The 22852-nt window shown below is 50.1% G+C and overlaps 1 protein-coding gene across 2 annotated transcripts in view; it reads left to right on the forward strand.

Moving 5' to 3' along the window:
- LOC100353437 (AGBL carboxypeptidase 4) overlaps nucleotides 1–22852 on the forward strand; it is a 1500799-nt gene that overhangs the window by 1367712 nt on the left and 110235 nt on the right. The window lies entirely within an intron of this gene.

Raw genomic sequence — 22852 nt, forward strand, 5'->3', positions numbered from 1 at the left:
CTTGAATCTTTTTTCTCTGAGTTTAGCACCATAATTTACAGCCTAGAACCACTGCCCAGGGGATCATCTGCCAACAGATCAGCGAATGCTTTGAGCGAGAGGGTGTTGTTCACTGTTAAGGCAACTGACTTGCCTATAGTTGCACGCTAAAAAAATCATTGGATGTCTAACTTCACTGCCCAAATTCTACAGCTTCGGAGCTGATTAAACCACAACTTTTAAGATGACATTTGAGCACCCAGCTTTGCATGCAATGCTTTGTAAGATCTGGTGCCTATCTGCCTACCTCTCACCCTCCACCTCCTAGAACTGATGCTCTAGCTACTCTGAGTGCAGCCTCGTGTGCCAGGCAGGTCCTGTTGGTTCTTGCTACCTCACCTTCATGCAGGTGGCTCCCTGCCAGGAACCTTCTCATCACTTCTTCATCTCATCAATCCCTTTGCAACTCAGCTCATGTCCCCTTTTCTGGAAAACACTTCTCCCAAACCCCAGGGAGAACTGGCCACTGTCTTCTTTGAGCTCCCATAGGCCTGGTTATTGAACAAGTCTTATCCCACCGCATGGACCTCACCTGACTTCAAGCTTCGGAGGGCAGGGGCTTGATCCTTAATGGTCTCTGTGTCCCCAATACCTAGTACAGGAGTCAGCACATAGTAGATGCTCAAAAAATATTGGATAAATATGAGTAGATGAGAGAAATGATTTCTTGGGTGAAGAAACTGGAGCCCAGGGGTAAGATGGGACTTGCCCGCAGTCCGTGGCTGAGCTCAAAGCAGAGAAGATCTGATTCCTGGCCAGCCCCATTTTATAGAGTTGGTTTATCACTTTCCAAAAGCCTGGCAGTTGGGTCTGTCAAGGCTCCCTGGTGCCTCTGGGATGAGTTAGAGAGCGCCCATGGGATGCAGGACGCCTTCGTTAAAGACAGTTCTGCTGCCTCACTTAATTGGCTAAGAGACGGCTCATTTGCATCTGCAGGTTTATGGCTTGATGCAGGAGTGCCTGTTCACCATCCCAGGCAGACGCACTGTTCCTGATGATGGGGTGGGAAGGCCGTTTGATTGATGTTAGCACGTCTGCTTCATTAACAGGAGTGGCAGTGGTCAGAGAGGTCAGGGCCGCCACTCCACATACTTCTGCTGTCCAGGGAAGCATCAGCTGGGAAGTCTGTGACCTTGGCCAAAATGCCTCCCTTCTCTGGGCTTCAGCAGGGTGGTGATGGAGGACTAGATGCATTCTACATATCTGCAAGCTCCAGATCTCGTGGTTTTTTTTTTAAAAAAAAGATTTTATTTATTTATTTGAAAGTCAGAGAGTTACACAGAGAGAAGAGAGGCAGAGAGAGAAAAAGAGGTCTTCCATCCGATGGTTCACTCCCCAATTGGCCACAATGGCCGGAGCTGTGCTGATGCGAAGCCAGGAGCCAGGAGCTTCTTCTGGGTCTCCCACGTGGGTACAGGGGCCCAAAGACTTGGGCCATTTTCTACTGATTTCCCAGGCCACAGCAGAGAGCTGGTTCGGAAGAGGAGCAACCGGGACTGGAACCCGCGCCCATATGGGATGCCGGTGCTTCAGGCCAGGGCGTTAATCCACTGCGCCACAGTGCTGGCTCCAAGATCTCGTGTTTTGAGAACCTCAGGATAAAAGAGCTCTTCAGAGGTGATTTCATACTGGAGTCGTACTGCCCTCCCCCCGCATCCCCCTAGTGAGAGAGCATATGTGGATCTCGCTCATTGTGAGAGTTGGAGAGAATCTCTAACCACAGGCAGTAATCCTGTGGTTAAAACAGGTCAGAGGAGCAGCAAAGAACCTATAAATCATGAGGATTCAGTACTTAAAGGGTGAAAAATGGCACTAAAGGCTCAGAGCTGAGAGCTTCAAGGTGCCTTAGAGGTCCTCAAGGTCAGCCCCTCCCAGAGCCACACTGCCTTCCACAGCACGGCCTGCATGGCTTGGTGGGCCCTGCCAAGCCTTTATGGGGTGGGGGTAGGGGGGAGTTCAGAGTTCAAGTGTGTTTGAGAAGTGCGCAGTTAACAAACTTGAACATGTCCCTTTTACAATAAGACTTCAGAAGTTTGAATATGCTAGAATTTACTAGCAAATTCTTGAGATATAGTCGGGAATCTCAAGAAGGGAACGCAGCACTTTGTTTCCTACAGGTGAGTATCATGGTGCACACCCTGCATGGCCAGTGTTAGGGTGCATGAAACACATTTTGGGAAATGCATCGCCAAGAACTCTGCCCGCTGACCCAGCGGCCTGACAAGCACTCATACACTCACCCCGTTTAATCCTCACAACTCTGTGAGGGAGGGTCTAAGTTAGGTCTTTCTGCTTGCAGATCAGAGCATCTACTCAACTAGCTTGGGAACGGGAGGAGAGAGAGTAGGAGAGAGCTAGGGGAGGGAGGGAGGGAGGGGAAGCTGAGAGCTCTGGGGTGTTAGACAGAGCCAGGCCTCACAGGACCTGGCGGAATCACTGGGAACAGCATGTGTGCGGGCAGCCACGCCTCTGCCTCTCCCCCAATCCCTGACTTCCGTTCTCTCAGCATCTCCCTTCAGACCTGCAGTTACTTACGTCTCAGAGAAGTTCAAAATCTGCCCTAGGTTCACGGCCTGTGAGGAGCTGGCAGGGATGTAGGTCTGTCTGGGCTAGCCTGAGCCCTTCCCCGGCAAACTGCACTCCCCCAACAGCCAGCACCAGGTAGACCAGGCTCTGGGAGCAGAACGAAGACAGGCCTGCCCCAGGCGTCTGGCTGGGCTGGGGGAGATGGTTCAGCAGACCAGACAGGAGGAACTGTAGAGAGGGAGTGCACATCAGTGGTGAGACCATGGCCTTGGGGGTCAGGTCAGATTTCAGGTCCTGCTCTGCCACCTACTTGCTGTATGACCTTGAGTAAATCACACAGCCCCACTGTGCTTCATTTTTCTCACCTGCAAATGGGGACGCTGTAAAGGGTTACCAGGCTTTTGTAAGATAACGCACACTGTAAGTTCTGCATAAGGATGTGCTCCTGCTTCTTCCGCATTCAAAAAGCTTGTATTTCCACGTAGGAAGGCTACTCAGGAGATGCCCCAGCTGTCATCAGATAAGCTCATAATAATAAGATTTGCACCTATGCTCTGGTATTCATAGTAATACAGGAACGGTACACTGTAGCATTTAGCAGCAATCGATGGCCACTGTACCATGACAGATAACCCTCTTTATGCTAAAGAGTAGCAACACTTATTAACCAGGCTACTGTATATGGTATTTGGCTGTAGTTGTGGCAAGGGCACACAAGGCCTATAGTATAGTTTATAGCAATGATATGTAGCAACTCGAGTACCTTCTACTGTAGCTATCTATCACCATCCTAGCTACTAGATGATATAACAGCAGATAACAATTTTTACATTATTGTGTGTAAGAAAGACACACAGCAACAGTAGCCCTACTGTCCATGGTGCCCCAGCTACGTTTGCCTTTCTTCCCCTTCAGGTCTTAGGTTTAAAGCCACTTCAACAAAGGCCTTCTCAGACTCTGCAGTCAGTCCCCACTACACTCCTTTGGGGCACCCTGCACTGTGCTTTCACGGCCTTTGGCCTAATTTCTAGTCCTGTCTTCATTCATATAAATATTTAGCATGTGTCTCCACCTTTAGACTGTAAATCCCATGAAGCCAGAACTTGGTCGACCTTGTTCTCTGATCCCTAGTGCCTGTCACGGTGCCTGGCAGGGAATGAGCCCTTGATGGATATTTTCTGAATGAATGGATGAACTCAGCAGCAGTGTTCAGTGAGTGTGCTGTAGCTCAGAGCTACAACCCCCCGTGCAGAGGAACAGTCACCAGATCCTGCCAGCCCCCAACCCTAAGCCTGGCCCTGTGTGGCTTGCTCACCTCAGCTGTGGTAGTCACCTGTCGCTGTGCCATCAATCTGATATGATTTGACAGGCTCTGGGTCCTCAGCCACACCTTGTCACTGCACATACGTTTAAAAGCACTTAAAAACCACATCGGATCATCGAACAGCCCTGTAAGAAAAGAAAGCCAGTTTCTATTAAATCCATTTGTGCAAAAGGGAAACAGACTGAGGCGAGGAGCCGGGTTCAATGCCACAGGATGCAACCCAGTGACTACACACTCCCGGATACTGCCTTTGCTTTCCAAGCTGTGGGTGGACGCAGAGAACTGGGGACTCACTCTCCCCACACCCTCCTGAGCCTTCTTGTTTGTCCATGGGCAAAACACTTTCCTCCCCTAGCCTCGGTTCCTCCTGCCCTCTTCAAAGAGGAACGTGGGGTGGGAAGACACGACTCATCCTTTAGTGGAAGCTCTGGGGAGAGGCACTGTCAGGAGCCGTTTGGCGACAATGCCAATGCAGCTCGAGGACGTTACACTTGGAGAGATGAGCCACAGCAGAAGGCAAACACCGTATGAGGCCACGTATATGAGGTCCCTAAAGTTGTCAGAGTCCTGGAGACAGAGTGTAGAAGGCGCTCACCACGGCTGAGGGAGGTACGAGGGGGAAGTTCTTGTTTAATGAGTACAGAGTTTCAATTTTACAAGATGAGAAGAGACGAGTTTTTAAGGTGGATGGTGGTGACGCATGCTGGCTCCACATTAGGAATGTATTTAATGCCATTGAACTGTGCACTTAAAACCAGTTAAGATGGAAAATTTCATGCCGCGGTGCTATTTTATCACAACGTAAGAAGGCAAGTGGTAGGGCTACTGTCTTTGCAATGAGGGCATTTTTGGAGATCTGGGGAGGTCTAGGGCCCAGGGCACTTGAGGGATGACATGTTGTAACTTCAGGTATGGTGGAGGTGAGGAGCTGCAAGGCCCTCGGGGTGGGTGGGTGGATGGGCTGAGTCAGCCTAGAATTGGTTAGTCACTCCTCACATCTCCCCAGAGACATGGCCACACATTTGCACTCTCTTTGCCGCCTCCTCCTACCCATCACTCCCAGGGAAGACAGCCCCCACCCCCACCCCCACAAGAACCCCACCACTCTGTAAGGCATGTGTTGACGTGTATTTGAAAAACTGACTTTCCATCTCCTTTTGACAACGTGAAACTCTGGTTGGGTTTGCATTTCTTAATTAGGTGCTTGTCATTGTGTATTCCATGGAGCCATGTATAAGTAAACAGTCATAGACCTTTGAATAAATTTATTGGTTTTATTTATGTTTCTGGGCATAAAAGTCTATAATTACCAGGTACAGCCTCAGTATAACTGGTATTTAATGACAATTACTTTTTGTTACCATAGAAATGAGTCCAAAGTAGTTACCCATAATTTCTCATTTCCCAAACCTCACACATGCTGAATTGCAATATTACCATAGTAATGGCCTATTAGTCATCATAAAATACGCAGTTACCCAAAAGATAGCAGGATGCTGCGAAATTTCTCATCAGAAAAGCTCCTTGCTTCTCGGGCATGGGGAGGTGGGGGTGGGGGGAGGAGCAGCCCGCTGGGTGGTGCAGGAAGGATTCTGCTTTCCAGCCCGGCCCTGCAGGCCCCACAGCTCAGGCACAGCCCGCAGACCCTCACCAGTGCCCTGCCCCGTCTCTCGGCCCCGGCGGTCCTTCCATAGCAAAGGATGCTTCCGTGCAGGAAATCCAGTTTAACTCAGGTTTGTTGAGGGCCTGCGAGGTGTCAGGCCCTGTGCTGGGCCTTGGGGAAGCAGAAGGAAATCAGAGGCTGCCCTTGCCAGTGAGAAGCCAGAGTTGGTGCAGGAAACACGGGTGCGATGCTCCACCAAGCGCTCGTGCGTGAGTGCCTACCCAGTGGATACTGCCAGCACTGCCTCATTAACCCACACGGAAGCAGCGGCATAGCCCCGTTCCCATAGAGAAGGAAACTGAGGCACGCAGGCACCCAGGAACTCACCCCAGCCTCCCCAGCAGGAAGGGTCAGAGCAGGTTTACGAGCCCCCGGGCACCCCCCAGGTTTTCCCCTTGTGTGGCATCGTCGGCCGGAGCAGGGTGTGCTTCCAGGTAGCGGGCACCAGACACAAAAGGGAGTGAGAGGAGACCTTTGCAGCAAAACGTGACTGAAGGCAGCAGGGGTGAGCGGCCAAGGGCAGCCTCTCCCCCACACACCCACAGCTAACTGCCCTGCCTTGTCCACTGCTGCGTGCGGAGGAGGAAGCGCCGTGACTGGGCAAAACAGAACAGAACAGGGCACCTGCTATGTACGGTGGGAAACACGAGCCCGTGTGCTATGTATTCTGTGACAGTGCAACAGCACAGAACCTGCGTGCTTCTCATGGAGCCAGAAACGGAAAACAAAAGTTCACAATTAGCGTTGCCCCTGTGGAGAGATCTGCTGGCCCCTCCCCACACCGTGCCACCTTCCCCACCCCAGTCACTTCTCTCCCCTGGTGGCCTTGTTACAGCACCAAGAAGAGCCACTCACTCAGGTGACCCAGCAGGGGCCACGCCCCCTCTGCTTGTCCACCGCCAGGCGTGGTAGTTCCGGCACTGATGCCAGCTCTGACTGTTAGAGCACTTGATCTTCAGGATACCTACCCCTCGCCTCTGCCCTCTGCAGGACCACTGGGGTCCAGCCCCTCTTTCACTTGACAACCTTCCAGCTGTTTGAAAATAGTGTGTCCCCTCTCCACCCCATGCCCCACACTCACTGCAGCCACTGCTAGTTCCTAATCTCGTGCCGAACAACACCCCCTCCCCCAAAAGTCCTTCAGCTCCTCATATGCAGCGTGACATGCGTGATCTCCCCGTCCCGCCTGCTGTCCTTTGGCCACGCTCCAGATGTTTGTCATTGCGTGTCTTTGAGGCATGGTGCCCAGCACCGAACAATCGTGATGATGGCAATGATGAGGATGGTGACAGCCAGCGTAACGGAACCTCGGGACCTGCAGCTACTCCCGGCATTTTGCATTCACTGTTTTATTTCATTCTCAGAACGACCGTGTCACTCTTCTCATTTCACAAGTGAGGAAACTGAGACACGGGCTGCTTCTGTGACTCCCTCAAGTTCACAAAGCTAATTAGTGGAGGAGGAGGAGGAAGGTTTCACAGGTTTCATCCTCGGGACCAGCCTTCCTCTGCTACAGCCCACACGCAACTGGCTGTCTGACATTGAGCTCTCCTCAACCTAAATCCTTAACTACACATTCCCACTCACATTTCTGCTAAGTCACAACTCCCCCATCTTCTCTCAGGGACTTACAAGAAGCCCGTGGCATAAGCAGGGCAGGACTCATTCTCTCTCTCTCTCTCTCTGAGTCACAGAGAGGGGAAGTAACTTGCTCAAGGTCACACAGTGAGTGAGCCACAAAGTTCAGACGCAGCCCTGGTGACAGCAGGGACTAGACAGACCCTTACCTCCCAGAGCCTCTCTCCTGCTTTACGTAACCCGAGTGATGTTTCTATGGAGGCTGAAAGGACACTGGGGCTGGCAGTGTAATCAGGTGTCTAACCCACAAGCACACGCCGCCAAAACCAATTATTCAAATGAGCGTTCCAGCCAGGTTCCACGGCAAAGGCCAGATGGCTAGATGTCTGTGGAGGCAGCTCCCGTCTCTGTCCCTGCAAGCAGCTGAATAGCGTTTCAAAGTTAGAGTTGATAGCAAGTTGGTTTTAATAATTGATTCTACAGTGAAGACAGGCCTCGGAGGAGACAGTAACCCAGAATTAGTGGCAGGGGAGTCTGGAGGAGCAAAACAATGTGATAGAATCAAGAACTTCATCATTTCTGGCCTTAGTTCCTAAACCACGGCTTCAGTAGTGCCGACTTGCCGTGAAGTCCTCCGGTGGCCCCCCAGTGGCCTGCACCGTGTCCCTGAGCTCCCTTCTCAGTCCCAGCCCCCACTGCTCACCTGACCCCTTCCTGTAGCCACCCCATGCTGTGTTCTTGCCCTCGCAGCCTCTTTCCAATGTCCTGAAACACTCTGCTGTTGCTTACCCCTGTGCTGGCAGCCTGCCCTGCATAGAAGCCTCTCAACTAAACTGCTTCTTTCCCTCTCTCCGTCTGTCCCGTCTGTCCCGTCCTCTCCCTTCCTGCTCCCTCCCTCCTCCCCTCCTTTCTTCCCTCAAACATTCACCTGGCACAGGCTCTCGGCACCATGATGAGAGCTGGGCCCTGGTGCTTTACCTGAAGGAGCTCACAGTCTGGAGGGGAGGCAAGTGCACTGGTTGGGGGGAGGGACCCCCGGGGCTCCTGGGCTGTGGAGTCCCAGAGGAGGCACCCGTAACCCAGCTGGGACTGTTAGGACGGGGAAATTCAGGGAGAACGTCCTGCACAGAGTATTGCATGAGACAAGTCTGGAAGGACTGGTGGAAGTTAACCAGGAGAAGACAGAAGAGCAGCCTGCCCTAAAGCAAAGAATGATAGTACTAATGGCAACCCTGATAACACTAACAATAGGAAATAATTGAAGACGCTTCCAGCCACTATTCGTGTGGTTTTATGTGTCTCATCTTCACTGGAGTTGAGTGGGGGTAGAATTAACCACACTCCTGCTGTCACTTTCATCCCGTCTCTACCAATTTAGAGGGAGACACATGGATCAGAAAGATGGAAGTCAAAATATTACCCTTATTATTGATAAGAACAAGATTTGGAAGGTATGGCCACTCTGTGGCTGAAATTGGCCTCCTTTCTCTTTGCCCCAAAATTCATTCAACTTCTGTAGCAGTCGTAGGTAGAGCAGGTAAGGAGTTGCCTCCCTGGAAGCACACTGTGCCAGGAGGTCCCAGATCCAAAACCCTCACACCAGGAGGGGCCAGGGCACCAGGTGCTGCTCCTTTGCTTGAGCTGACCTCTTGGACAAGGCCCATCCTCTTCTTTGGGAAGAGGGAGCAAGTGCGTGGAGGAGTAGAGTATTCTGCTTCCTGCTGGGATCGAAAGCAATGGAAGCTTCCACCAGCAGTCCCATGAACGCACAGGGTAAGTTCTCCCAGAATCCTCATGTCACAGAGGAGGAAGCTGGTGCAGAGAGAGAGGAGGAGTCACTTGCCCAAGATCCCATCACCAGTGGCAGGAGATCCAAGGGTCTCACCTGGAGAACTGACTGGGAGCCCAAGCCTCCGTGCCTTGCTGCATGGACCCTGAGTGATCAGGGATGCATGGGAATGCCGAGGATGGTATGGCTGGTGTATGTGACCAGGGCCACAGTCTACATACAGCATAAGGTCTATGTACTGCACAGAGGCACTGACCAAGAGGGCAGATGGATGCGGAGGAGCTGCCCTGGCTTGATAAGCCTTGAAACTTGGTGTAACTGCATCAGTCCACAGCACAGGGCACAATTTGCAATTTGTTCATAGGTCCTATGATGTACTAGGTGTGTGTGGGGTACAGCTTGGTGACACGGTGTAAGAAGAAGTGTCAGGGGGCCAGCACTGTGGTGTAGTGGGCCCTTGCATTGCACCTGCACCTGCATGGGAGACCTGGAAGAAGCTCCAGGCTCCTGGCTTCAGATTGGCCCAGCTCTGGCAGTTGCAGCCATTTGGAGAGTGAGCCAGCAGATAGAAGACCTCTCTCTCTGTGTCTCCCTCTCTGTCTGTGACTCTGCCTCTCAAATAAATAAATAAAATATTTTTTAAAAAGTATCAGGATAAATGGGGACCCCCAAATAGCATGCTGCGATCAGACCTTGAGAACAGATAAAAGTTTGTGTCATATTTACTCAAACTAGGTGGCATACCCAGCATTTTACGTGTGTGATCTAATTTAGTCCTCAAAGCAAAATCCCCAGTGTTCAGATTGGAGCTGGAGCACAGAGAGTTTCTGCCCCCAAAGAGGAGATGTATACCCAGGCAGCTGGCTCTGGGTCTGCACTGGGGCTCAGGGCCTCAGAGCTGGGTGCCAGGGGCTTGCCAGCTCCTAGATCTAGTGAAGACTTAAGGGACTTTTCTTCCTCTTTGTGTTTCCTCTGCCCCCCCCTTCACTTAAGAAATTGAACAGGTGGCACCACAACTCACCTGGCTAATCCTCCACCTGCGGCGCCGGCACCCGAGGTTCTAGTCCCAGTTGGGGCGCCGGATTCTGTCCCGGTTGTTCCTCTTGCAGTCCAGCTCTCTGCTGTGGCCCGGGAGGGCAGTGGAGGATGGCCCAAGTGCTTGGGGCCCTGCACCCGCATGGGAGACCATGAGGAAGTGCCTGGCTCCTGGCTTCAGACTGGTGCAGCGCACTGGCCATAGTGGCCATGGGGGTGAACCAACAGAAGGAAGACCTATTTCTCTGTCTCTTTCTCTCTCTCACTAACTCTGCCTATCCAAAAAAAAAAAAAAAAAGAAAGGAAAGAAAAGAAATTGAAGCAGCTAATTCCTGGCCTCGAGGACCAATGAGTTCCTTTGGATGATGTCCTCCCTCGGACCATTTGAAAAGAGGCAAACTCCTTGTCAGTGCTCTTATGGAGAGGAAAGTAGCCCACTGGTTCCGGGGTGGACTCCAGCATGATCTCTGCAGTGCTGCGTGGTCTTGGCAACCCCCTCTGCCCTCCTGGCCTAGGTTTCCCCACCTTTGAAACCTGGAGATCGGGTGTGGGTGTGACACTCTCACGCCCTTCCTGTTGGTGACTGGCTCCAAGAATGGGTTCAAGTTGCAATGCTGGACACCCGCTGAGCTCAGTGTTTGTTGATGCCAGGAGGAGACAGGAAGGGCAGAGGATACATCCCCAGGGTGCGTGCTCCATGGACATGGGAGATCACCTGAACAAAGCTTCACTGAGTCCAGTAGGAATGAATCTGGGACAGGGGCCCAGGAAGGACAGAGTTGGATATGTCCCTTTTCCAAGTGTACTCTGAGTACCCTTTCTGCTAATCCTACCACTTTGCCAAAAAGCCTACCTTTAAAGGTTGAAGACCTTGCTGAATTTTGGAGGTGGGAAACTCGAGTGTTAATCCTGGCTTTGTTATGGACCTTGGGCACATGCAGGGTTGCCTCATAAGGACGCGTGGTTTACACACTGCAGAGTTTCCTGGTCAAGGGGCCAACAGGGGCTGCCACTCAGCTCCCAACCCAAAGTCTGGCCAGAGCAAGTAACATCACTTTGTACTTCACACACCCAGAAAGAGCACCTGTTTGTAACTTGTCAGCTTGGAGGGGTGTACCTTTTGTCAATTTGCTTATCGGTATCTTTCATTCTAGTTCCTTATTTGAGACTTATTTTCCTCACTTGAAACACAAGGGTGAGGAGCGGCATTGTGGTACAGTGGGTTAAGCCACTGCCTGCAACACCAGCATCCCATAGGAGCATGCTCCACTTCTGATCCATCTTCCTACTAGTGTGCCAAGGAAGGCAGCAGAAGAGCTTGGCTCAGGGACTTGGGCTCCTGCCACCCACATGGGAGACATGAATGGGGTTCCAGGCTCCTAGCTGCTACCTGGCCCAGTCCCAGCCACTCCACCACTTGGATGGAAAATCTCTCTGTTTCTCTCTGTGTGTCTCTCTCTCCCTCCTTAACTCTGCCTTTAAATAAATAAATAAATCTTTAAAAAAGACTGCCTCCCACCCCCCAAGTACTCCCCTCCCCTACTTCACATGAGGCACAGCCCTTGTGTTGGGCTCTGAACTGACTCCCGGGGCTGTCAGGAGAGAGTAAAATGACACTGAGAACATGGGCTTTCAAGTCAGCCAGCCTGGGTCTGAGTCCTGCCTCTGCCCTTGTCCTTGCTGCACCGTGGATAAACGCTGAGCCTCCTGGGGCTCTGTCTGCTTGTACAGCTCAATGGAGAGCCGGCTGTGGCCCACACCCTGTCTGGCCCTGAAGACTCAGTGGTGAGAGGAGATTCTGTCTCTGCACTCCCGGCACTTTCAGGTCTATGAGCAAAGCAGGTGCATTTGCCCAAGGTCACAAAGCTACTCTGTGGCAGATACAGGACTCAAACCCAACTCCTTCTGACTTTGAAGATTAGGTTCTTATCTGGGCTGCCCTCCGTCTTCACAGCCCTGGTCACAGTTATCTCCTTGTCGTGTTGCCCTAAAGAAAAATGCATTAGGAATCTTGGTGGTGACGACCGGAAGCAGATGTGTTATGATTATTCCCTGGGTTTGGGACAAAGGACATCGCCTTCTGCTTTCCATCCATACCACAGCAGAGCCCAGTTCACCAGCTAAGCACTTTGCAGTGCTTGTTGATGACAGATTGTCTGCCGTTCTGACACTGTCCAATCAATAGAGCTGAAAGGTGCCTCAGGCCAAGGGCAATTGAATCCCAACCTTTTAGTGACATTAAATAAAGCAATATTTATTTTGCTTTTGGTGCAAATATACTTAATCCAATCCAGCTCATTGGCAATGCTGAAAAACTGCTGTGTTTGGGGGACAATTGCACATGTGCCCCATACGTCTTTGCTTGTCAATGCCAAGGCTCCCAGGAGTACGCAGATCCTGGCGCTTGGGACGAGATTGATCTGGAGCCGCCAAACTGCCTTTTTCTCTGTCCTTTAAAGGAGATGAAAAGGAAATCATAAGGAGGGGAAGTGGAATCATTGCTCTCATTCTGGCTGCTATTATTGCAACAAGGCTGAGGCATGATGACCTTCTTGAGACGGAGCTATTTATTTGCCATTTTTATAGCATCCTCTGGAACCATTGTATCTCTGCCACTGGGCAAAGGAGGAAGAGACCTGGACAAGGAGAGCAGACAAATGAGTGACTTAGTGTGTTCTTCACGGTTACACAGTCTCAGAGATGGCTGGGGGGACCTCAAGGGCATTAACAAGACATGGGTTCAAATCCCAGGTCTATATCCAAGTGGTTGCCAAGCGACCTTTTCAAGGTCAAATCTTTCTGTGATTTTATATTATCGTTTATAAAGTTAATGTGGGGAGCAATCCGGACTGGACTAAGTTACTGGAATTAGGACTTATTCTATGCATCTGCTCTCCCACAATGTGGCGCTGGGAGAGAAGTAAACAGCTTCTGCACAGCTGCCTCCAGTTCAACCAATAAACTGTAGGACTTGCTCCTGATTGGAGAGCAGCGTACTCGGCATGTGGGCAGCCGAGTTGGGATTGGCGGAGGAGGACTATAAAGGAGGAGAGAGACGGCATGCACCAGGAACATCTAAGGGGAACATCTAAGGGAACACCTGTGCAGCCCCCAGAGAGCCGGCCGGCGGTGTGCTGCTCCCCTGCGGAAGTGGGGAATGTGGCCAGGGGGAACTGCCCTTCCACGGAGGTGGAAGGGATAGTAGCCAACCCGGGAAGAACCAGCAGCAAACCCGGGGAGGGCCGAGCAGACAAAAGAACAGCGCAGGGTTCAGTGTCGCTCCTCCACGAAGAGGGGGAGCGACATAATGGTGCCGTGACTCGGATAGGAAACCTAGGACGGATAGCAAACTTAGGAGGGAAGAAACGGGAAGAACTGGGAAAATATCGGAGAGAGAGACTAGCAAACAGCCTAGGGAAAATATCGGAGAGAGAAACTAGCAAACAGCCTAGGGAAAAGCCGGACGAAAAGGGTGCCGGAAGAAGCTATTGAAAGCCTAGGCATAGACTCGGATACGGACTACGGGGGGAAGCTGGGAGAAATCTCTAAGGTCGAAAGCGAAAGTGAAAGCTAGAACAAACAGACTCGGATGCGGACTGTGGGGAGAGGCCAGGAGAAATGAGGGAGGAGTATTGTTGGAAGAAAGCTTGGGGAAACATACCGGGTAGAGAAAAATGTTAGGGAAATTGAAGCCGTGGGGGGCAGGCCGAGGCGGAAACGAAAGCCACTTTGGGATTCTCAAGTTAGCCTGGGAATAAGGGGCGAAAAGTTGAAACCAGAAGCTGAAACGTAAGCCTGGTTGGGATCCGTCTGATTAGCCCGGGGAGCAAAGGACGGGAAGCCAAACCGTGGGGCAGAGACGTATGCTGGGTTGAATTCGTCAGGCTAGCCCGGGGAACTTAGATTGAATGCTAGTGGCAGACACGTAAGCTACGCTGTGTGACTCGCGGAGGCTGCCGCGCGCAGACAGAGCGTGCGGGGCTCAAGTACATAGGGAACGCGGGGCTGGCGCGAGGCCGTGGTTCAGACGCGAAAGGGTTAAGTGCGAGACCGCGGAGTGTGCGCGCAAAGCCGAGCCGCGCAGATGAGAGAGACGCGGGCTGAAGCGGCTCAGCCGGAAAGCCTCGGGGCGGAGCCTGCCGGCAGGGCGAGGCACCGGGAAGCCGCAGGGATAAGAGAAACAGAAGTTTAGAAGTAAAAGAGAAATGGGAATGTTGGCAGACAGAAGTAAAATGGGAGAAATAGGAATGCCCGGAGATAGAGAAATAGAGAAATAGAAAGGCCTCCCCACAACACAGCAATGTGAGAGCTTGGATTCGGTCTGCCTGATTAAGTGAGGCGATGAGCACCTGCGGTGGCTAGCAGCTTATGCGCCGCAGGTCACCGAAGACAGGCACGAATTAACATCAGTAAGGCTTCCCCACAATACAACAATTAGGAGGCTTGGATTCGGTCTGCCTGATTAAGGCGGTAAGCACCAGCAAGCAGCTCGACCAGAGTATGAGCTGCAGGTCACCGAAGATAGGCACGAACCAACACTAATAAGTCTCCCCCACAATACGGCAATGAGAAAGCTTGGATTCGGTCTGCCTGATTAAGGCGGTAAGCGCCAGCAGGCGGCTCGACCAGAGTATGAGCCGCAGGTCACCGAACACAGGCACGCATCAGCGCCTAAAAACCTCCTCATAACATGGCGAAGAGAGGACCCGGATTCGGTTTGCCTGATTGATAGGACTTTTAAGAACCTGTGGCAACTCTAGCAAGTAGAGCAGAGTGTGTGCCGCGGGACACCGAAGACAGGCGCGTATCAACGCCAAAAAATAAAAAGAAAGGGGGATCTGTGGGGAGCAATCCGGACTGGACTAAGTTACTGGAATTAGGACTTATTCTATGCATCTGCTCTCCCACAATATGGCGCTGGGAGAGAAGTAAACAGCTTCCGCACAGCTGCCTCCAGTTCAACCAATAAACTGTAGGACTTGCTCCTGATTGGAGAGCAGCGTACTCGGCATGTGGGCAGCCGAGTTGGGATTGGCGGAGGAGGACTATAAAGGAGGAGAGAGACGGCATGCACCAGGAACATCTAAGGGGAACATCTAAGGGAACACCTGTGCAGCCCCCAGAGAGCCGGCCGGCGGTGTGCTGCTCCCCTGCGGAAGTGGGGAATGTGGCCAGGGGGAACTGCCCTTCCACGGAGGTGGAAGGGATAGTAGCCAACCCGGGAAGAACCAGCAGCAAACCCGGGGAGGGCCGAGCAGACAAAAGAACAGCGCAGGGTCCTGTGTCGTTCCTCCACGAAGAGGGGGAGCGACAGTTAAGGTGAATAATATATACCACACTTTATTATTGTGAATGTGTCTAGTATTTAACTGGTAGTTAAATTGTTTTCTAAATAATTTGTCTGCAAGTACTTACCTAACCCTGTTTGCAAATCTGCAGGGCATTCATTCGTCCATTTATGCACCTGTTCACTCATTTGTTTGGTCAATAGAGAAATTGAAGCTTCTCTGCACCCTGGGTCTATGATAGATAATGTTGGGGAGGGGTGGACAAGATGATTGAGACGTTGTCCTTGCCCACGGGGAGCTCACAGTTTGAAAGAAGAAAGTAAAGATACTCAAAAGGCTGGCACCGTGGCTCAATAGGCTAATCCTCTCCCTGTGGCGCCGGCACCCTGGGTTCTAGTCCCCGTTGGAGCACAGGATTCTGTCCCGGTTGCTCCTCTTCCAGGCCAGCTCTCTGCTGTGGCCCGGGAGTGCAGTGGAGGATGGCCCAAGTGCTTGGGCCCTGCACCCCATGGGAGACCAGGAGAAGCACCTGGCTCCTGCCTTCGGATCAGCGTGGTGCGCCGGCCGCAGCACGCTGGCCACAATGGCCATTGGAGGGTGAACCAACAGAAGGAAGACCTTTCTCTGTCTCTCTCTCTCTCTCTCACTGTCCATTCTGCCTGAAAAAAAAAAAGAGAGAGATACTTCTACTCAAGGGAAAGAAATTATATACATTATGCAGTCACATACAGATCTGTCCTCCACACATTTGCTTTTCCGATAATGGTCCTAAATATTCTGTCAGAATATAGGTCTTGATTTTCACTTCATACAGCAATTTCATTGTAAACATAACAAGATAGAGAGGCCAGCATTGTGGCGTAGCGAGTTAAGACACTGTCTACAGAGCCAGCATCCCATATGGACACCAATTCAATTCCTGACTGCTCTACTTCTGATCTAGCTCCCTGATAATGCTCCTTTAAGGAAGCAGAAGATGGCCTAAGTGCTTGTGCTCCTGCACCCATGTGGAAGACCTGGAAGAAGCTCCTGGCTCCTGGATTTAGACCAGACCAGACCAGGCTTTGCAGCCATTTTATCTATCTATCTATCTATCTATCTATCTATCTATCATCTATCATCTATCTATCTCTCTGTCTTTCCTTCTATCTCTCTAACTCTGCCTTTCAAATAAATAAAATAAATCTTTAAAAAATAACAGCATAGAAAGATCATCAGGGGGACAGAGACCCAGAGCAGGAACCTGGGATTTTATACTCAGTGACTCTAGCTGTTCATCATAGGCCTGACAGCCAGGTAGCTTAAGGTCACCCTGGCTATTCCTCTGTCTTTAGACACCTGTTTCTTGACCTCTAAAGAGAAAAAGCCTGCACCTATCTGGTCTCCTGGAACTTATAGTCAGTTATGAACACAAGCATTCCAAATATGTATAATTTCTGACCATTCTTGCTTACCTAACTTGGCACATACCTTCCACCCACCATGCTGGGAAGGTGCGTGTCTTGACTCTTAACAAACTCCCATCTGGGTCCCACACACATCTCAAATGTTGAAATGCATGTGTTTAGCATACAGCGACTGATAATCTTTGACAAGTTGGCATTTCTTTTTAAAACCATATCAATCCTTTTTCTAGAATATATTACTTCCTTTGTGTTTTAATTAAACATTTTTGGGAAAATTCATGCTTTCTATTCTGGGGCTAAAGCCTGTAATTTTGTTGATGCTTTAAGATCAACAGATGAGCAATCCGGAAGAGACCTCCGTGAGTGAGGTTTAACCACTTCATTTTACAAAGAAAAGCTCGGAGCCTAGGGAGGGGAGGGGACTTTCCCAAGTTGACACAGACAATGGAGGTGTCTAGGTGTCTCCTAGCCAGGGCCCCACATTTTTCCTAAGATGTCTTTTTCAGAAAATAGCCATCTACTGTAGACTGATTTCCCCTGGAAGGGTTCTTTAAAAGCCAGCTTAGGAAGTGCCCGTGCAGGTGCTGTGGCTGGGGAGCGCTCACACCCTCTGAGGATGGAAGTTGCCTTTGAACCTCCAGTGCACTCTGCTTTCATCAGCAGCTTGGATGAAGGAGCCTACCTTTCAGGATCTCCCCCTCTAACACTTTCCCTTCAGTTTTAAGCCCCACTTTCTTTGAAACAAGGAAGCGTCTTGGAAGCAATGTGGCTCAGTGGGAAGATCACAGGGCCCAGGGCCAGTACACTTGGTTTTTAGTCCATGCCATGTAAGCACCGGTTATGTGGCAGCCAGGGATCAGGTTGCCTAAACCCCTCCTTGAAGAATGGAGTCCCCTCGTGTGGCTGGCTGCTTGTGAGAACAATATTATACAAGGCAGGAAATGTTCATACGATAACTGTCTGCTGCGACCCAAGCTCTTTGTCAGGCAGCTGGGATGATACCAACACGAATAAGATGTCCTTCTGCTCTTGAGGAATTATAGGCCACTGGGGAAGACAGAATCAACAGTGACTGCATCTTGTTATAGCCATTCTGATGGAGGAGCCATGGAAGCTTCCAGAGCCGAGGAGAAGTACCCACCTCTGCATTTGCAGGGAGTGCAAACGCTGCACTGCATAGAGGAGGTGGGACAGTCTAGACAGTTTCAACGACTCCATAGTTGTCAGCACTGCCGCCATCTTTGCTGCCTATGGTTTGCTCAAGTTCACTCTGTGCTGAGGATTCTGTGGGGCCCTTTACATACATTAGTTGATGTACGCCATCCAGAAGGTCAGGCTTATTATCCTCATTATCCGTGTGATAAAACAGAAGCCCAGAGGGGCATTTAAAAGAGAAATTTTGAAAAGGTCACATAGCTGGTGAGGAGTATATCCAAAATTTAAACCTCGCTGTGGGTCCCAAAGCCCCCAGACTCCATCAGAGAGCCTCATTGTTCTGTGCAACTCCATGGGGCGAGGCTGAGACGGTTGCAGGAAATCGCCTGGGAGTCACATTTCAGCCAAAGAGAAAGAAGAATTCCCTGCTAGAGCTGTCCGAGAATGAGATAAGTTACCTGGGGAGGTGGTGGGCTCCAGGTGTCAGATGTGTCCTGGAGCAAGCTGGTGACCTGGCCAAGACCTTGCTGAGGGCAAAGGGGAGGCTTGGAATCAAGCATCTCTGAGGATACAGTTATTTATATTTAAGTCCTATTATTAAGGACAATGTTTCTTTCAAGGTTATAGATAGTAGTGGAGCTGGCACTGGTGACTGCCTTTGTTTAGTAACCAGACCAGCCCCTGAGAAAAGGACGTCACAGGGCTTAGCTGGAGTGGTCTATACTCATCCCATAGGAGCACATGGTTAGGGAGGCATCAGCTAAGTTAACAAGGACTGATTTCAGCCACTTAAGCACAAAGCGCATTTACAAGGAAGGAACTTAGAGATCAAGCAGAAGCTGGAGACCACGCTTGAAAACCAGTTACTAGCACAGCACTGACGAGCAGGAATCGCCTTTGTCCCACAGCAGCGCTTCTGCACGACACCTCCCACCACCAGCCCCACCTAGTCCCAAATCTGAGCCTTGGGCAGGGCTCGCTGTTGCCTGAGCCTGGGTTCCTGCTCTTTCTCTTGCTCTTGCTGCTGACTCACAAAAACGGAGGATCTGGCTGCCACGGAGTTAAGCAAGGCACCACCATGCTTGCAGGATCTGGCAATGATGGAGGAGCAAGCTCACCCCACCCAACTTCCATCTAACGCAAGGTTAGATCCCGGACACTCCCCAGGAAATACAGATAAGGGCTTACTGCAGTAAGCACAGCAGGAATTTAAATTCAGTTGTGCCCAATTCCCAGACTAGAGGAAGAAGTCACCCGGACCACTGCTGCTGTCTACTCCAGCCTCCTATAGACTGAAAAACTGTTAGTCTATGTCATACATACAGGACAGAGTATAAAATAATAATAAAATACAATAAAAATGACAATACAAAATTTTGAGCTACTATTATATATTCCAGGACCTGTGCTTAAATTTGCTACGTGCATTGTCTCATTTAAGCCTTACAACCGGACCTGAATAATGAAAGATGACACCTGGGAGAATGTCTTCTCTCTCCTGTTAGACTTTATATTTCTCAAGGGCAGAGAACACCTCTTATCAATCACTCTCTTCCAGCAGCAGTACCCTAGAACTTGGTGTATAGAAGGTTCTCAATGAGGCTGTGATGAATGCTGTATTTAATTCTTGTCTCATCCTTGTTCCCTAAACCAGTCTTCCTTCCTCAGTTTGCTCACGCATTGTCAAAGGCAGAGGGTTTGACTTGAGTTGTTTGTTCCTGAAAAGAGTGTGGGCGTTAAAGCCAGAGAGTGCTGCATTTGAAGCCTGCTCCACCACGTGCCAACAAAATGACCTTGGGAAGACTGCAGATGAGTTGGTCTGTGTGTCTCAGTCTATCCTTAATTCCTCAAGGGTAGTAGTGTTGCAGACAGCAGTATTTAAGAACTGCCTACTAAGCCTGTAGATCAAGACCCTAATCACAGCATTGAATATTTCTGGTTTTTAAAAAGGAATTATTTGTTTGAAAGGAGAGAGAGACAGAGAGCCCATCCATTGGTTCACATCCCAAATGCCTGTAACAGCTAGGGCTAGGCTGGGCTGAAACCAGGAGCCAGGAACTCAATCCAGATCTCCCATGTGGGTGAAAGGAGCCCAACACTTGAGCCATCACCTTTGCCTCCCAGGGTGTGCATTAGTAGGAGCAGGAAACATGAAGGAAGCCAGGACTTGAACCCAGGCACTTCAATATGGGACACAGGTGTGATCCAACTGGGGGTTTAATGCTCCCCACCACCACCACAAATATTTCCTTTTTGAAAGAAAATTTGGTGTAGTCAGAGTACAGAATAAGGAAAGAAATTGGTAAGATTCTGGACTCTGAGAATCAAGTTGACCTCAGCTCAAATTCTGATTCCACCACAATGTAGCTCTGTGACCCTGGAGAAAATTGTTTAAAATGTCCAAGCCTTTGTTTTCTCATCTGTGAAGTAGTGACATGGATTTTTTTTAATGGAATAAAAGTGAGGATGAAATTAAAGAGCATAGGAAGCACTCATTAAATGTGAGTTATGGCTACACAGTTCAGAAAGAAAAGATGGCAGGAACTGTAGCAAAAGCCTAAAAATAGTTAACTTTTGGAGAAAGGAAGGGTTGCTATCCTTTTTACCCTTTTCTACTTTCAATAGCATGGACTATTTTTCACTTTACAAAAGATTATACAGTCAGTCCTCTTACCAAGTAATTCTTTTGGGAAACTATTCTAAGGGAAAATTCTGAAATATGGAAAAACTTTAGGAATCAGAATATTCAATAGTACATTTTGAGAATGGTATAACATTGGAAACAACATAAATTGCCACAGTGAGGAAATATCCAAGGAAAAATTGGGGTGAGGTGGGGTGGGGGAGGGTACAAACAATGGGATAATGTGTCATATTTCAACACTGTTATGGTGGTAGATAAAAAGAGTTTCAGATCAAAGAAACATGCACATATTGTAATGGCAAATGAAAAAGGGACCCATTTGCAAGTTCAAGGTCAGGAAGTAACCTGCCTGGTCAGGAGGGTAAACTTCATGATCCCTGTGTTCAGCAGAGAGAATGATTGGTGGCTCAGCATCACCGCTCTCATGGAAATCCTGGAACAGGGGGACACTGTTTTGGGAGCTCCTCTCCAGTGGGGTGGAGGTAGGGAGGATACAGTTCACAGTGGAAGAGACTCTTAAATATCCTGTGAAAACTTAGTCCTGGAGACTTGCCCAAGGTCACATAGTCAGCTAGCAGTGGAGTTCAGGACCTGCTCTGCCATGGGGCATTGTCCCACTCACCAGGTCAGCCTGGCTCCAGGAAGGTTGAGGGGCTCAACTGGACTCTACTGAGAATCCAAATGTGGAGCCAAAGAATATTCCTGGGAATTCCACATCATTGTCTCTGGTTCCCTCCAGGGCACAAGCAACACTGGGGTGAGGAAATGTGGTTCTCCTAGTCCTCCCAGGGGACCAAAGAAAGATGAACTTGTAAGGAGGAAGCTGGTGTGGGAGAAGGGGGTTGTCCTCATTAGCTCTCCAGATCTCCCAGTGCTGAGTGAAGGAAACACACACACGTGACTGAGTCACTTGAATGCAAGTCCGTGCCTACATTTTCCAGGGGTTCCGGATTCTTTGATCTTTCACCATGTGCTTTGTTTTACAATGTGGAGAGACAGCCAGAAAGTGAAGGCCTCTCTCCTTCCTCACTGTGTGCCCAAGGAGTCAGTTTCCTGCAACAGATGGTGAGCTTGTGAGCTCTTCCCAGTGCACAGCTCCTGACCTGCACACTGGGAAGTTCTGTTCAAGTGGAGGGAGGGATAAGGGGAGAGAAGAAAGCAAGGAGAGATGGATTACACCCTTTAGGACCTGCCACTTCTTTGAGACTGGAAACATAAGGGAGAAGACAACCCAGGTGAGACTCAGAGGCTCTGAGCTCTGGACAGAGAGCTCAATCTAAGTTCCGACTCCAGTTGCTATACTTCCACAGGGGGAAGATGCCAGGGTGAAAGGCTGTATACTTACAGGACAGTCCAAGCAGAATGTCCAGCTGCTCTATATAACTGTCACAGTCCATCGTAGGTTGTAGCCCAGGGCCTGGCTGATGGCTGATCCTGACTGGTCACTGCTGTTATGAGGCACAGGGACTAAGAGCTCCAGGTCTGCATGCAGCCAGACTACGTGGGCATCAGTCTCGATGGCACCTCTGTGCTTGAGCAAGCTGTTGGTGACCTCTCTATGCCTCAGTTCCCATCTGCAAAGTGGGAACAATGATGGCACCTCTCCCATGGGGTTGTTGTCAGGACTGACTCCAAGGATTAGTACTTTGTACTCAGTTCTTGGGACAAAATAACGTCAGTATGTGTCCTGTGAACTATGTTCCCATGACTGTGATGGGAACCTTCTTGTGACCTGAGTATAGGACTATCAGTGTTCTTGCTGTGCTACCAACAAGAAGCCAGCATCAGCACCAGGTTGATGTAAACATAGCAATGCAAAGACAAAGTAACAGAACTCTGCCAGGCATTTAAGGCCCTTCACATTTCACCCCATCTCCCTGTACAACTTCACCGTCTCCAACCTGTGACCACAGAGTCTATGACTCAGTCAAACCCCAATCCTGGCCGGTTTCATAATTCCTTTGTTTTCTTTTCTTCATCCTCAATGACTGACAAAATTCTACCCTTCAAGAAGATCCAGCTTAAATAGCTTCTCCTCAATGGGGCCCTTCTGCACCAGTCTCCAGGAGCATGAGTGATTCTCCCCAGGCTCCCATCATGCTATTTTAAGTTGTGGTGAAACTATTATTATTTCCACCTGCCTCTCTACACGCCAGCCATCTCAAAGGAGAGAAGGGTCCTCTGGGAAGCCCTTCATTTTGCTGAGCAGGATGATAGGCAAGAGTGCAGGTTTTGTAAGCTGAGAGGGGTTAAACTGTACTGCTCAAGGAAACAGAAAATCACGACAGTGCGATGGTGGGGATTAGAATAGTAGGACAGAGGGCCAGAGAAGAAAACGAGGAACAATCTAGGGTAGAGAGAGTGGTGAGAAGGTGAGAAGGCTATGGCTTCTATCAGTTTTGAAT

The sequence above is a fragment of the Oryctolagus cuniculus genome, chromosome 7, assembly GCF_051225735.1.
Source record: "Oryctolagus cuniculus isolate XC-2025 breed Fujian yellow rabbit chromosome 7, ASM5122573v1, whole genome shotgun sequence".
NCBI lineage: Eukaryota > Metazoa > Chordata > Mammalia > Lagomorpha > Leporidae > Oryctolagus > Oryctolagus cuniculus.